This window comes from Staurois parvus, unplaced genomic scaffold (assembly GCF_062004578.1).
Source record: "Staurois parvus isolate SC_StPar_1 unplaced genomic scaffold, SC_StPar_1.0 ptg001263l, whole genome shotgun sequence".
NCBI classification, from domain to species: domain Eukaryota; kingdom Metazoa; phylum Chordata; class Amphibia; order Anura; family Ranidae; genus Staurois; species Staurois parvus.
The window spans coordinates 278,488-293,736 of NW_028319059.1; the positions used below are offsets into that span (position 1 = coordinate 278,488).

At 41.9% G+C, this 15,249-nt stretch overlaps 1 protein-coding gene and 1 pseudogene across 1 annotated transcript in view; both read left to right on the forward strand.

Annotated features, from left to right (window-relative positions):
* The window catches only part of SORCS3 (sortilin related VPS10 domain containing receptor 3), a 539,459-nt gene that overhangs the window by 238,464 nt on the left and 285,746 nt on the right, over nucleotides 1–15,249 (forward strand). The gene's annotated exons all lie outside the window — the stretch shown is intronic.
* On the forward strand, nucleotides 7,008–8,071 carry LOC149437719 (uncharacterized; annotated as a pseudogene).

Below are 15,249 nucleotides of genomic sequence, written 5' to 3' on the forward strand. Positions count from 1 at the left end.
TGTATTTCAAATTTCAGTGTTTTGGGTTTGATTATATTATTGAATTAAATGTATTATTATTATATTATTATTTTTTATGATTATTTATTAAATTATAATTTATGATTTCGTGTTTCAAATGTTATCATACCCGGGATGTTTAACCTCCCTGGTGGTATTCCCGAGTGTAGCTCGGGGTAAAGTTTCAGTACCAAAAGCAGTAACCCCCGAGCTACACTCGGGCTTACCATGCGGCGCTGCTCCGGCATCTGTTCTTCACTTACCTTGCCCTGTGCTCCCGCGATGTCCCCCCTGCAGTGTCCCTGGCAATGTAATCCGGCGGATGCCGGCATCTGTCATCTGGGTTCCGTCCCCTGCAAGCGTCGGGACGTACGGGGGACGGAACGGCGGGAAATTTGAAAATGACCAAAAGTGACATTCACTAAATACACTAAAATCACATAGTATAACATTCCTGTATCAAACCATTTCACATACATTTTGTCCCGAGTGCTTTGTCCGGCGCCCTGCCTGCATTTTGACTGTTCTTTCTGCCTGGAAACTTAGAAAAGTCCATGGCGTCCAAAAAGCGTCCCTTTAGGTCAAAATCGGTTTCAGACCGGCTAGAGAACAGCGATAGTAAATCAGAACCACTTGCAGAATTGAGTGATAATGATTCGTGGGGGAAATTCCTCATCAGACACTGAAAACGATTCTGCGACTTTGCTCAGTAATGTGCAAAATTGGCGCTATATTTCACATTTCAGTGTTTTTGGTTTGATTATATTATTGAATTAAATTTATTATTATATTATTATTATTTTTTATGATTATTTATTAAATTATAATTTATGATTTCGTGTTTCAAATGTTATCATACCCGGGATGTTTACTAGACTCTTGTTCGGACAGATTTCAGTGAGTTATTCCTAAAAATTAAAGCCTACAATAAAAAAACTACATATTTCCATGCAAAAAAATGTACCGCTTTGAGCACAGAAATATGGACATAATCAGACCGCTAGGGAGGTTAATAGACTCTTGTTCGTACAGATTTCAGTGAGTTATTCCTAAAAATTACAGCCTACAATAAAAAACTACATATTTCCATGCAAAAAAATGGTACCGCTTTCAGCACCAAAAATCGGAAAGAATCATACCGCCAAGGAGGTTAACCTCCTTGTGAAGAGTGTCAATGACTGTCTTCTGGACAACTGTCAAGTCAGCAGTCTTCCCTATGATTGTGTAACCTACTGAACCAAACTGAGGGGCCATTTAAAGGGTCAGGAAACCTTTACAGGTGATTTGAGTTAATTAGCTGATTAGAGTGTGACACCATGAGTCTACAATGTTGAACTTTGTCACAATATTCAAATTTTCTGAGATACTGAATGTTGGGTTTGCACTAGCTGTAAGCCATAATCATCAAAATTCAAAGAAAGAAATGCTTGAAATATATCAATCTGTGTGCAATGAATCTATATCATATATGAGTTTCACTTTTTGAATTGCATTACTGAAATAAATTAACTTTTTGATGATATTCTAATTTACTGAGAGGCACCGGTATATGAAAATATAAGAAATATAAAAATATACGAAATAACTGCATTTTTGAGCACATTGGAATTGGTTTCCCACAGGCAAATAGGCTGTTTCAAGGGAAGTAGAACTTTGCAAGGGAATTTCCCTTTGAGCTTAGTGAATGCGGTGAATTTTCACCTTGCAGAAAGTACCCAATCATGTACAAGGAAAATAAAAAAAAAAAGTATTTTTGCTTGCACATGGTTGGATGATGGAAGTCAGCAGGGATTTACCTCATTCACTAAACTCTGGGGAAAATTCCTATGCAGATGGAACTTCCCTTGCAAGAAGGACAGTCTATGTGCTTTTAGTAAATCAACTCCATGAGCTCCTTGAGCCCGGGTTCACATACATGCGGTGCGGTATATTGCATGTGATTTGCACAGGAACCACAAAACTTTCTTGTGAAAATCACATGTGATTTGTGTGCGGTGCAATTGGAGCCGTACATTTTGTGTGGCTCTATTCGCTCCGCACCCACACCAAAAACATGCAGGACTCTTTTTTTGGTCCCCACTAGAATCGGATCGCATGGGTATTCACACCTACGTGATCTGATTCTGCACATTGCACCGCGTTTTGTGGACCGCTTTCGGGGTTTTGCCAGCTTAACATACACACCCGCAGCGGTTCGCACGAACGGGGTGCGATTCTGATGCAGTACGGAATTCACACTGAAAACGCTGCAAATTCTGCACCTCATCAGTGTGAACCCGGGCTTAAAGTTATTGTAAACTCTTACATATACCCAATGAAGTGACTGGTCTCAGGTGATACACAGAGATGGAAAAAAAAAATCCTTCTGTATAAGTTGTACCTGTTTATCTGCAGCTCTCTCCTCTACAGCCTCCTAAAATACACAGATCATAGGCTTTTTTCTCAGCTTCAGAAGAAAGGGGGCAGGCATCGGATGTCACTCATGGCACAGCATAGAGCAGGGTGCTGGGTGTAATCTGAGACCTGAGTGGATAGACAGGACACACCCAACACAGTCTCATAGGGACATCTACAAAGCTGTGGCTGTCAATCACCTTCTGTGTACTGGATGGGGGGGGGGGGGGTGGCAGGATCATCTCCTGGAATTGCTTGGTGTCCTGTTAGACTGTCAGAAGTGACTCATGAAGATGGAAAGAGAGATCTCATAGGAACCACACTTGGTGCTTTGGATTGAGGCTAGTACGCACTATAGAAGGATATGCTCTGTTTATTTTTCATTTCAGAGGTTTACAACTACTTTATTCCATCTAGGGCAGGGGTAGGCAACCTTAAAGAGATGGAGATCTACCTGAACAACACGGGAGAAATAAAAAATCACCACGCACAGTGTTACCCAGTTTCGACTCCTCACGCCTGATTTAAATCTCTAATTGCCGTACTAACATGTCGCAAATGCATGGCAACCATGGGTTTAAATCAGGTGGTGAGGAGGCAACATTGTGTCAAACACACTCGGATCGCTTTTCAGAGGAGCAGCAGTGCCTCCTGTACTTGTGAATGAGTCCTCAGTGGCACCCTTACGGCTCGTTCATACATTTATTTTCATTTTTTTTTTGGGAGGGGGTGATAAAACCCTGCAGTTGAGTCGCAATTTTACCCCTCCTGACCACTAGCGGGGATAAGAGGTAGAGTATAGTTGCTATCATCTGCATGGGACAGGAGCTGGCACAACAGAGGAGACATCGGCTTATGTGGCTCTTGCTTCGTAATACAGCTCTAACCAGGGGTGGACTGACAGCTCATGGGGCCCCCGGGCAATAGGGGATCATGGGGCCCCTGTGTCCTTGTCCAAACTCAAAAAAGTCTATGAAAAAGGTACCAGGGGCATCTCATGGGGCTCCCTACTGACCCCGGGCCCTTGGGCAGTGCCTGAGTTTCCAAATGGTCAGTCCGCCCCTGGGTACAACTTTACAAGTAGTCTCTCTGCATTGCTCTGGGATGGCAGGTCAACAAGCCCAGATTGTGATCTACCAGTCACCTGGCTGAGATCTACTCATTGCAGACCCCTGATCTAGGGTGACCCAGGGGCGTCCCTAGGCAAGTGTGGGGGTTGCGCGCCACACCGAGTGACACCTATTGCACGGGGTGACACCGGACCCGCTCCATGAAAAGGTAAGTTTTAAAGCAAGCCCACGATCCCCACAGGATGGATCGGATCTGTGGATTGAGCATAATGGATCGGAGTCCGATCCATTATCCTCCCCAATCCGCAGATCCGATCCATCTTGCGGGGATCGTCGGCTTGCTTTAAAACGTACCTTTTCGTGGATCTCGTGGAGAGATCAGTTAACCCAGTATAGGTTGCAAGCTGACGATCCTCGTCGGATAGATCGGATCTGCAGATTGAGCATAATGGATCGGAGTCCAATCCATTATGCTCCCCAATCCGCAGATCCGATCCATCCTGCAGGGATCGTCGGCTTGCTTTAAAACTTACCTTTTCGTGGAGCTTGTGGAGAGATCAGTTAACCCCGTATAGGTTGCAAGCCGATGATCCCCGCAGGATGGATGGGATCAGCGGATTGAGCATAATGGATCGGAGTCCGATCCATTATCCTACCGAATCCGCAGATCCCATCCATCCTGCGGGGATACTCAGCTTGCTTTAAAACTTACCTTTTTGTGGATCTCGTGGAGAGATCAGTTAACCCTGTATAGGTTGCAAGCCGATGATCCCCGCAGGATGGATCGGATCTGCGGATTGAGCAGGGGCGGACTGACAACTCATGGGGCCCCCGGGCAATAGGGGATCATGGGGCCCCTGTGTCCTTGCCCAAACTCAAAAAAGCCTATGAAAAAGGTACCGGGGGCATCTCATGGGGCCCCCTACTGACCCTGGGCCCTCGGGCAGTGCCCGAGTTTCCAAATGGTCAGTCCGCCCCTGGGATTGAGAATAATGGATCGGAGTCTGATCCATTATCCTACCAAATCCGCAAATCCCATCCATCCTGCAGGGATACTCAGCTTGCTTTAAAACTTACCTTTTCATGGAGCTCGTGGAGAGATCAGTAAACTCCGTATAGGTTGCAAGCCGACGATCCCCGGAGGCTGGATCGGATCTACAGATTGAGCATAATGAATCGGAGTCCAATCCATTATGCTCCCCAATCCGCAGATCCGATCCATCTTGCGGGGACTGTCGGCTTGCTTTAAAACTTACCTTTTCGTGGAGCTTGTGGAGAGATCAGTTAACCCCATATAGGTTGCAAGCCGATTATCCCGCAGGATGGATCGGATCTGCAGATTGGGGAGGATAATGGATCAGACTCTGATCCATTATGCTCAATCCGCAGATCCGATCCATCCTGCGGGGATCGTCAGAGGGGGTGCCACCAAGTGTTCCGGTACCGGGTGACACCAACCCTAGGGATGCCCCTGGGGTCACCATTAGCTTTGTAAATATAACCTCTAACTTTTATTACCCCATATTAAAAAAAAAAAAAAAGTTCAGTTTACTTTCAGCTGTCTGCAGACCAGGACTACAAAAACGAAAGGATGTGTCCGGACTACCTTCACAATGTTGCAAGCATGTTTTGTCTATTGGCATTTCTTTGGTGTCTTCTGAACCAGGAGCCAAAAAAAGGAGGACTTGGTACGGCCAGGGGCGGACTGACCATTTGGAAACTCGGGCACTGCCCGAGGGCCCGGGGTCAGTAGGGGGCCCCATGAGATGCCCCCGGAACCTTTTTCATAGGATTTTTTGAGTTTGGGCAAGGACACAGGGGCCCCATGATCCCCTATTGCCCGGGGGCCCCATGAGTTGTCAGTCCGCCCCTGGTATGGCGTTACCCTTCCAAACACTGCACACTGCAGACAGCTACATCCAAACAAAGCAATGTTTACAGTGGCTATTGCCTGCAAGGTTATTTTATAAACTGCTGACTGTTTATGAAACAATATAATGTGTTTGAGATCTGCAGCTGTCATTTTAGATGGTAAACAATGTCTATGTGATTTCTTTTTTAGCCATTTGTTACAGTTTTTAAAAGGCTAATAAATATGTATATCTACCTATAAGCCTGTACTTAGGAAATGGGTACCAATGGGATATTCAGGCGCTATGGGATTAAAAACCTTTTTTTTTTCCAAGTATCTGAATGGGTTTGGGTTCCTGCAGTAATGAAAGTTTGCAAATAGCTGATCCATGTCGCCGGCGGGGAAATAGTATTTTATCCCGGCTGTTGTTTGGTCGTTGGTCAGTAATTGCCGGTTGTGTTGAGCCGCAATTGCAGATGTGACACGCACATCTCATGAAGAAATTTCACAGCCGCTTCTGTTTTTCTGCACAATGGCTACAATTTCATGAAACAATACTGTAATCACTGTCAGTGCCGAGAACGGGGGATTGTTTGCTGCCAGCAAAGAAAATAACAGTATTAGCTAAATATTAAAGTTTCATGTTTGTTCTGCACTGGATCTGTGGTATCCATTAAAAAAAAACTGACCACATTATTGACAATGCAGGCTGTCTATATACTAGAGATTGATGACATCGCTGAGAATGCAGCCTATCCATTTACTAGAGAATGATGACATCACTGAGAATGCAGCCTATCCATTTACTAGAGAATGATGACATCACTGAGAATGCAGCCTATCCATTTACTAGAGAATGATGACATCACTGAGAATGCAGCCTATACATTTACTACAGATTGATGACATCACTGAGAATGCAGCCTATCCATTTACTAGAGATTGATGACATCGCTGAGAATGCAGCCTATCCATTTACTACAGATTGATGACATCGCTGAGAATGCAGCCTATCCATTTACTAGAGAATGATGACATCACTGAGAATGCAGCCTATCCATTTACTAGAGACCGATGACATCACTGAGAATGCAGCCTATCCATTTACTAGAGATTGATGACATCGCTGAGAATGCAGCCTATCCATTTACTAGAGATTGATGACATCACTGAGAATGCAGACTATACATTTACTACAGATTGATGACATCACTGAGAATGCAGCCTATCCATTTACTAGAGATTGATGACATAACTGAGAATGCAGCCTATCCATCCACTAGAGACCAATGACATCACTGAGAATGCAGCCTATCCATTTACTAGAGAATGATGACATCACTGAGAATGCAGCCTATCCATTTACTAGAGAATGATGACATCACTGAGAATGCAGCCTATACATTTACTACAGATTGATGACATCACTGAGAATGCAGCCTATCCATTTACTAGAGACCGATGACATCACTGAGAATGCAGCCTATCCATTTACTAGAGAATGATGACATCACTGAGAATGCAGCCTATCCATTTACTAGAGAATGATGACATCACTGAGAATGCAGCCTATACATTTACTACAGATTGATGACATCACTGAGAATGCAGCCTATCCATTTACTAGAGATTGATGACATCGCTGAGAATGCAGCCTATCCATTTACTAGAGATTGATGACATCGCTGAGAATGCAGCCTATCCATTTACTAGAGAATGATGACATCACTGAGAATGCAGCCTATCCATTTACTAGAGACCGATGACATCACTGAGAATGCAGCCTATCCATTTACTAGAGATTGATGACATCGCTGAGAATGCAGCCTATCCATTTACTAGAGATTGATGACATCACTGAGAATGCAGACTATACATTTACTACAGATTGATGACATCACTGAGAATGCAGCCTATCCATTTACTAGAGATTGATGACATAACTGAGAATGCAGCCTATCCATCCACTAGAGACCAATGACATCACTGAGAATGTAGCATATCCATCCACTAGAGACCAATGACATCACTGAGAATGCAGCCTATCCATTCGCTAGAGACTGGTGACATCCCTAAGAATGTAGCCTATCCATTCACTAGAGACCAATGACATCACTGAGAATGTAGCCTATCCATTCACTAGAGACCAATGACATCCCTAAGAATGTAGCCTATCCATTCACTAGAGACCAATGACATCACTGAGAATGCAGCCTATCCATTCACTAGAGACCAATGACATCACTGAGAATGCAGCCTATCCATTCACTAGAGACCAATGACATCACTGAGAATGTAGCCTATCCATTCACTAGAGACCAATGACATAACTGAGAATGCGGCCTATCCATTCGCTAGAGACTTGTGACATCCCTAAGAATGTAGCCTATCCATTCACTAGAGACCAATGACATCACTGAGAATGCAGCCTATCCATTCACTATAGACCAATGACATCACTGAGAATGCAGCCTATCCATTCACTAGAGACCAATGACATCACTGAGAATGTAGCCTATCCATTCACTAGAGACCAATGACATCACTGAGAATGCAGCCTATCCATTCGCTAGAGACTTGTGACATCCCTAAGAATGTAGCCTATCCATTCACTAGAGACTAATGACATCACTGAGAATGCAGCCTATCCATTTGCTAGAGACTGGTGACATCCCTAAGAATGTAGCCTATCCATTCACTAGAGACCAATGACATCACTGAGAATGTAGCCTCTCCATTCACTAGAGACCAATGACATCCCTAAGAATGTAGCCTATCCATCCACTAGAGACCAATGACATCACTAAGAATGTAGCCTATCCATTCACTAGAGACCAGTGACATCACTAAGAATGTAGTCTATCCATCCACTAGAGACCAATGATATCACTAAGAATGTGGCCTATCCATCCACTAGAGACCAATGACATCCCTAAGAATGTAGCCTGTCCATTCACTAGAGCCTGGGGACATCACTAAGAATGTAGTCTATCCATCCACTAGAGACCAATCATATCACTAAGAATGTAGCCTATCCATTCACTAGAGACCAATGACATCACTAAGAATGTAGCCTATCCATTTACTAGAGACCAATGACATCACTAAGAATGTAGCCTATCCATTCACTAGAGACTGGGGACATCACTAAGAATGTAGTCTATCCATCCACTAGAGACCAATCATATCACTAAGAATGCAGCCTATCCATTCACTAGAGACCAATGACATCACTAAGAATGTAGCCTATCCATTTACTAAAGACCAATGACATCACTAAGAATGTAGCCTATCCATTCACTAGAGACCAATTACATCACTAAGAATGTAGCCTATCCATTCACTAGAGACCAATGACATCACTAAGAATATAGCCTATTCATCTACTAGAGACCAGTGCCACCACTAAGAATGTAGCCTATCCATTCACTATAGACCAGTGACATATTAGAGAATGCAGTCTATCCCTTCACTGGAGACCAATGACATAATTGAGAATGAAGTCTATCCATTCACTAGAAACTTTGTGACATCACTGAGAATGCAACCTATCCACTCACTGGAGACCGGTGACATCACTGAGATTGCAGCCTGTCCATTCCTTTTTGCCTGTGACGTGTTCTCGGTGTTGTACATACTATGCATTCACATCATTATCTATTGTACTATTATGCATATTTATTTAGATACATAAATACTATTTCAATACATTGTAACTTTTTCCTAATTCCTAAATAAACTCATCATGAGCCTAATATGGGTGCTGTCATTTCTAGTCTACTAGTGAAAATACTAATTGCTTGGCTACTCTGCTGACTCGTGGGCTTTAGTGCATTATAAGTCAGTTACCTAGTATATACAGATCGGAAAGGCCAAATGTTTTTTTCCACATACTGGTTGCAGGTCTCCAGCAGGGGCGGACTGACCATTTGGAAACTCGGGCACTGCCTGAGGGCCCGGGGTCAGTAGGGGGCCCCATGAGATGCCCCTGGTACCTTTTTCATAGGCTTTTTTGAGTTTGGGCAAGGACACAGGGGCCCCATGATCCCCTATTGCCCGGGGGCCCCATGAGTTGTCAGTCCACCCCTGGTCTCTACACAAAAGTATTAAACACCAGAGAATCATCATGCCAGTCAGGCAACTGGCATTTTCAGAGACAGGCCAGCAATATTTTTCTCTAGACTGGTTTCCATTAATGGGCTCATTTCAGGACAGACCTTACATTTCATTTTGTTAACTTCTTTCAAGTTTACGTGTTTAAAAACCACGAAAAAGTCCCCACTTAGCATCGTCTATACTCCGGAGGTGTTATATTTGGTGATAATTGTTTTTTTTTTAATGTTTTCATTACTGTTCATTTTTCCGAGTGCAACTCCTAATAAGCCGTCCTGGAATTCACAGGCAGATTGTATATGTGGAGAGAATCGGACCACAGACTGTTATTATATTTTTTGACATAGTGGGAATTGTCTCATTCAACATGATTATATCTTTGTTAGCAATGTGTTACACAGCACAGATCAATGTCCTCTCTAATAATATCATCTCATAAAAAAAAACTAAAATAAAACTGTCGTGTTCATTACATTATTAGAGATGTGGATCTGAGATGTGATGGGAACAGTGGTGTAATAATGGTTATAGCATTCCAAGCGGCTGCTATGGGGCCTGGAAATGGAAAGGGGCTCCCATTAAGGGGGATAATCAAAATCATTTGAACCTGTACCATAAATATAGTACTGCATCTTTAACCCCTTCATAACCGAGGACAAAACAAATCCTAACGCCTATCTGGTGAGTTATACGGTAACTTGTTTTTTAACCAATTCAATACCGGGCAATTTTACACCTTCCTGCCCAGGCCAGTTTTCAGGTTTCAGCGCTCTCACACTTTGAATAACAATTGCGCGATCATACAACATTGTACCCAAACTAAAATTTTATCATTTTCTTCACACAACTAGAGATTTCTTTTGGTGGTATTTAATCACCGCTGGGGTTTTTATTTTTTGCTAAATTAACAAAAAAAGACCAAAAATTTTGAAAAAAAACACGGTTTTCTTTGTTTCTGTTATAAAAGTTTGCAAATAAATAATTGTTCTTCATAAATTTAGGCCGAGATGTATTCTGCTCCATGTCTTTGGTGAAAATAACCCAAATTAGGATGTATTTTTTAGTTTGTAGGAAAGTTATAGAGTTCACAAACTATGGTATAGATCTGAATATTGATCAATCCTGAAGTACTGACAGCCAATCTAATTTCTTGAGGTCCAAGAATGTCAGAACAGTACAGATATCCCCCAAATGTCAGAACAGTACAGATATCCCCCAAATGTCAGAACAGTACAGATATCCCCAAATGTCAGAACAGTACAGATATCCCCCAAATGACCCCTTTTTGCAGAGTAGACAGTCCGACGTACTTCATAAGAGGCATGGTGAGTTTTTTGAAGTTGTATTTTTTTTGTCATAATTTTTCGGAAAATGAAAAAATGAAAAAAATTAGTTTCACTATTTTTTTTTTACATATTGTCACCAGTGCAGTACAGCGTCATCATATAACTGGCATAGCGGTGATCAGGGACACTGACTGGTGACAGTATGAAAAAAAAATATATAAATTGTTTTTTATTTTTTATTAATTTTTTATTTCTTTTTTTTAAGATTTTTTTTTCATATTTCACTATGACCAAAGTAGTACAATGTTACCATAGTAACATTATACTACTTTGGGGAAGTGATCAGTATTTTTTTTTTTTTTACACAATTCACAACCCTGAATGAATCGATGTCATTCAGGTAAATGCTTGCTTATAGCAAAGTAATTCTTTGCTATAAGCAAGCATTTACCTGAATGACATCGATTCATTCAGGGTTTTTTTTTTTGTGCTTAGCTGTGATTTGGCCACAGCTAATCACATGACATGTGCGTTTGATTAGCTGTGACCATTCACAGCTAGACACTAGTATACAATGGATGGCATGAATGAAGCCATCCATTGTATACAACTGTCATATGACCTGCTGTGATTGGTCACAGCAGGTCACATGGTATCGGCAACGGGGGCCTATACTCAGATCTGTGATCGGCCGTGTCCGAGGTACACGGCCGGTGACAGATCGCGCCGCTGCGCGGCTCTGCATGAGCGCGATCTGCGCATGTGCGGGAGGACGCCATACGGCGTCCACCCGGAACGCTGATGACATTTGCCGGCTGCCATTCGGCCATAGGGCAGGCGGCAAATGGTTAAGATAAATTAGGCTTTCATATGGTGATAAATGGTCATGGATTCCTCTGTATTTTTGTTTTGTTATCAAAGGAAAAAATGGTAAAAAAAAACATTTTTAAATGCTAGCTGTATAGTTTTATGCCATTACCATGATCCACCACCTAAAAAAAAAATACAAAATAAATTGCTCCACTCCTGACAATCACATTGATACCGCTTACAGTTGTGCTCAAAAGTTTGCATACCCTGGCAGAAATTGTGAAATTTTGGCATTTATGTTGAAAATATGACAGATCATGCCAAAAAATGCTCTTTTATTGAAGGATGATGATCATATGAAGCCATTTATTATTAAATAGTTGTTTGGCTCCTTTTTAAATCATAATGATAACAGAAATCACCCAAATGGCCCAGATCAAAAGTTTCCCTCCCCTGGAATGTTTGGCCTTGGTACAGACACACAAGCTGAAACACACAGGCTAAAATGCCAATTAGAGGTTAATGTCCCACATCTGTGGCTTTTTAAATTGCAATTAGTGTCAGTGTATAAATAGTCAATGAGTTTGTTAGCTCTTACATGGATGCACTGACTAGGCTAGATACTGAGCCATGGGGATCAGAAAAGAACTGTCAAAAGTCCTGTGTAACAAGGTAATGGAACTTTATAAAGATGGAAAAGGACATAAAAAGATGTCCAAAGCCTTGATTATGCCAATCAGTACTGTTAAATCACCTATTAAGAAGTGGAAAGTTCGGGGATCTCTTGATACCAAGCCAAGGTCAGGTAGACCAAGAAAGATTTCAGCCATAACTGGGGGATTTCTGTTATCATTATGATTTAAAAAGGAGCCAAACAACTATTTTATAATAAATGGCTTTATATGATCATCATCCTTCAATAAAAGAGCATTTTTTGGCATGATCAGTCATATTTTCAATATCAATGCCAAAATTTTACAATTTCTGCCAGGGTATGCAAACTTTTGAGCACAACTGTATGTGTGCTTAATTTGTTCTGTAGTAGGCCCCAGAAACAATAAAAGAAACATACTTTTGCATACTTTTACATATATATATATATATATATATATATATATATATATATATATATATATTGTCATGTTTCACATGACTTTCATATGCCTTTAAGTGTTTTTTGTATTTTGTCTCTGCTCCTCCATTTCCTTTGGTTTAGTTCATGCTGTATAGATAGCTCCACCCCTTTCTTAATTTTCCCAGTAATGCACCTCAGCTTCAAGCCTCATGTCTTATGGAAGTAGATCACATTATGATCTTTTGACCTATCCGTTCATTGTTGTAAGATTCTCTCAGTTTATGGAATAAACTTCACAAGATCTACAAGGTGTCATCTGGATTGAGTCACTGCCTGTGTAATTCAACTAAGATTGGAGTTATCGCTATCTCATCACAACTGTAAGTTACAGAGATCACACTTTTAATGCTTAGATTGGAGAGACAGAACACACACATATATATATATATATATATATATATATATATATATATATATATGAAATTAACTGACACTATCTCTGACACCCTAAATATGATCACGTCCTGATCCACTAGTTTACATAAATTAAGTAATTAATTAATTAATTAAGGTATTTAGTTATTCAGTGCATGGCTGGATCCAGGGACCCCTGCCTTCTGTCCTGCCAGCAGTGACCCCTGTCCTCTGCCCTGCCAACAGTGACCCCTGCCTTCTGTCCTGCCAACAGTGACCCCGCCCTCTGCTCTGCCAGCAGTGACCCCTGTCCTTTGCCCTTCAGACCTCCCATCCTCTGCCCCACTGACATTTTTTACTACACCCCCACACCAGACAGGCTAGATCCGACCCTGATCCAGCAGACCTTTTTTTTCTTAATTGTTTTTACACAGACTTTTCCTCTAGTGAGGAGAAAAAGTTACACCGTATCTTTTCCTCCTCACAGAGGAGAAACAGTAAAGGGGTGGTTTTTATACAATACTGATCACTGTGACTGGCTCTCAGTAATGCTTTCTGATTGGGAGCCAGTTGGGTGGGCTACTGATCATGTGACTGCTGTCAGAGCCAATTAGTGGTCATGTGATCCGGAAGGCACTCTGACTTTCAGCAATAAAGCCCACTTATCAGGGCCGCCAGCAGCCGTTGGGAAGGAGTTAAGAATTGCAGAAATTGGCGATACCCCTTGGGTCATTTCCAGCGACAAAAAGCTGACATTAAATATAACGGAGAGAGACTTCAGAATCCTTTTTACTAGTCACAGATCCCCTTTGCAGACTATGCAGTAAAGAAAGTTCAGCTCCCTTAGCAGTGTAGCCATCAGAACTTCTGGTCATCCTAGCCAGCACTGAAATGAACCCTATATGTGCAGTGTAGGATCTTTCCAAACCAGGATCTTTCCACAGACAGAAGAAAATAAAAAAATCTAACAGGGATTTTAACGCTTCCCTACCCTATGCAAAGCTAACCTAAAAGTTGGCTAGAAATACGCTTTAACAGCTGTCTTTGCATCTTCTGAATTTTAATAGAATCATTTAGTCGTGAATCCCTGTGAGGCGTTCACATGTCTTGTTTTGTACCAGACAGATGAAATCATCTATTCCAACTAAGTAAATAGGAAGGGTGATGTTTTATTGTCCTACATCAGCCCTAGAGGAAGCTGTCTTCCAAAGGGTAAGTTAAGGAGTAAAGATAAGCAGGCATTGAGATTCATTCTAAAAAGGTTATCTCACAGGTTAAAGCTGATCTCTGACCCTCCCTTCAGTCTTGCACAGTTGTCAGGCACCTCTCCTGTACTAAAATTACTGAAACTAAAATTACCTTTCCTAAAATACTGAAGCCAGGAATACACGGTAAAAAAATTGTATGAAACATTTTGTTGATCAAGTGATCAAACGATTTTCTCTTCGTTGATGAGCAGGATGTTATGACCGATAAGGATATTGTGAGAGAAAAAATCCGGTTGAACAACAGTAAAAAATGTTGTTGTTTCGCATGCGAATAACCGATTTTCTATGCAGTGGTATGACGGTCGTCTGAAAAAAAATCTTTCAAGCGCTATCATGCATAACCGGAAACAGAAGATGACTCGGATGTTTATGTCCAAGTGTGACAGGAGTCACTTTGGGTGGGGGGCCCATGGAACCAAGCTCACTTTGGAGAGGTGGGGAGACCCCTGTCTCAGCTCCCCATATCCCTCTTATGTGTAAGTCACCCTGTGCCTGTTAGGGGTACAGGGTGATCTGTCCTAATATTGGGGTGGGGGGTTGTTGATTGTTTAATGTTATGTGGTTGCATCCCAATGTTCTATTGTGTGTCTGGCTTGGGAGCACACTATTATGGGATGTATGTGTTTATGTGTATTGGCTTGGTGGGGGGTGTCTCCAGCAGCCCTCCCTCCTGATGGGACTGTCTTTTGGTGTGTCTCTTGTTACTAAATGTAGATTGCCCCGCCCTGTGTCATTATGCAGGAAAGGGGGTTATTCCCTGAGTGTATATATCTTGTATCTTTGTTAAAATAAACTAGTCTACCTTCTGGATTACTTCAAGATTTGTGTCATCTAGTCTTGTATGGTCGGCTGTGGTGTCTGTTGTCGGTGTTCGGATGGGGAAGCGGTATTCTAACGGAAGTACCTGAGTGCAGTCTGGTTCCGTTAAGGATCCATAAATCCAATTTATTCCAATTATGTTCAAATG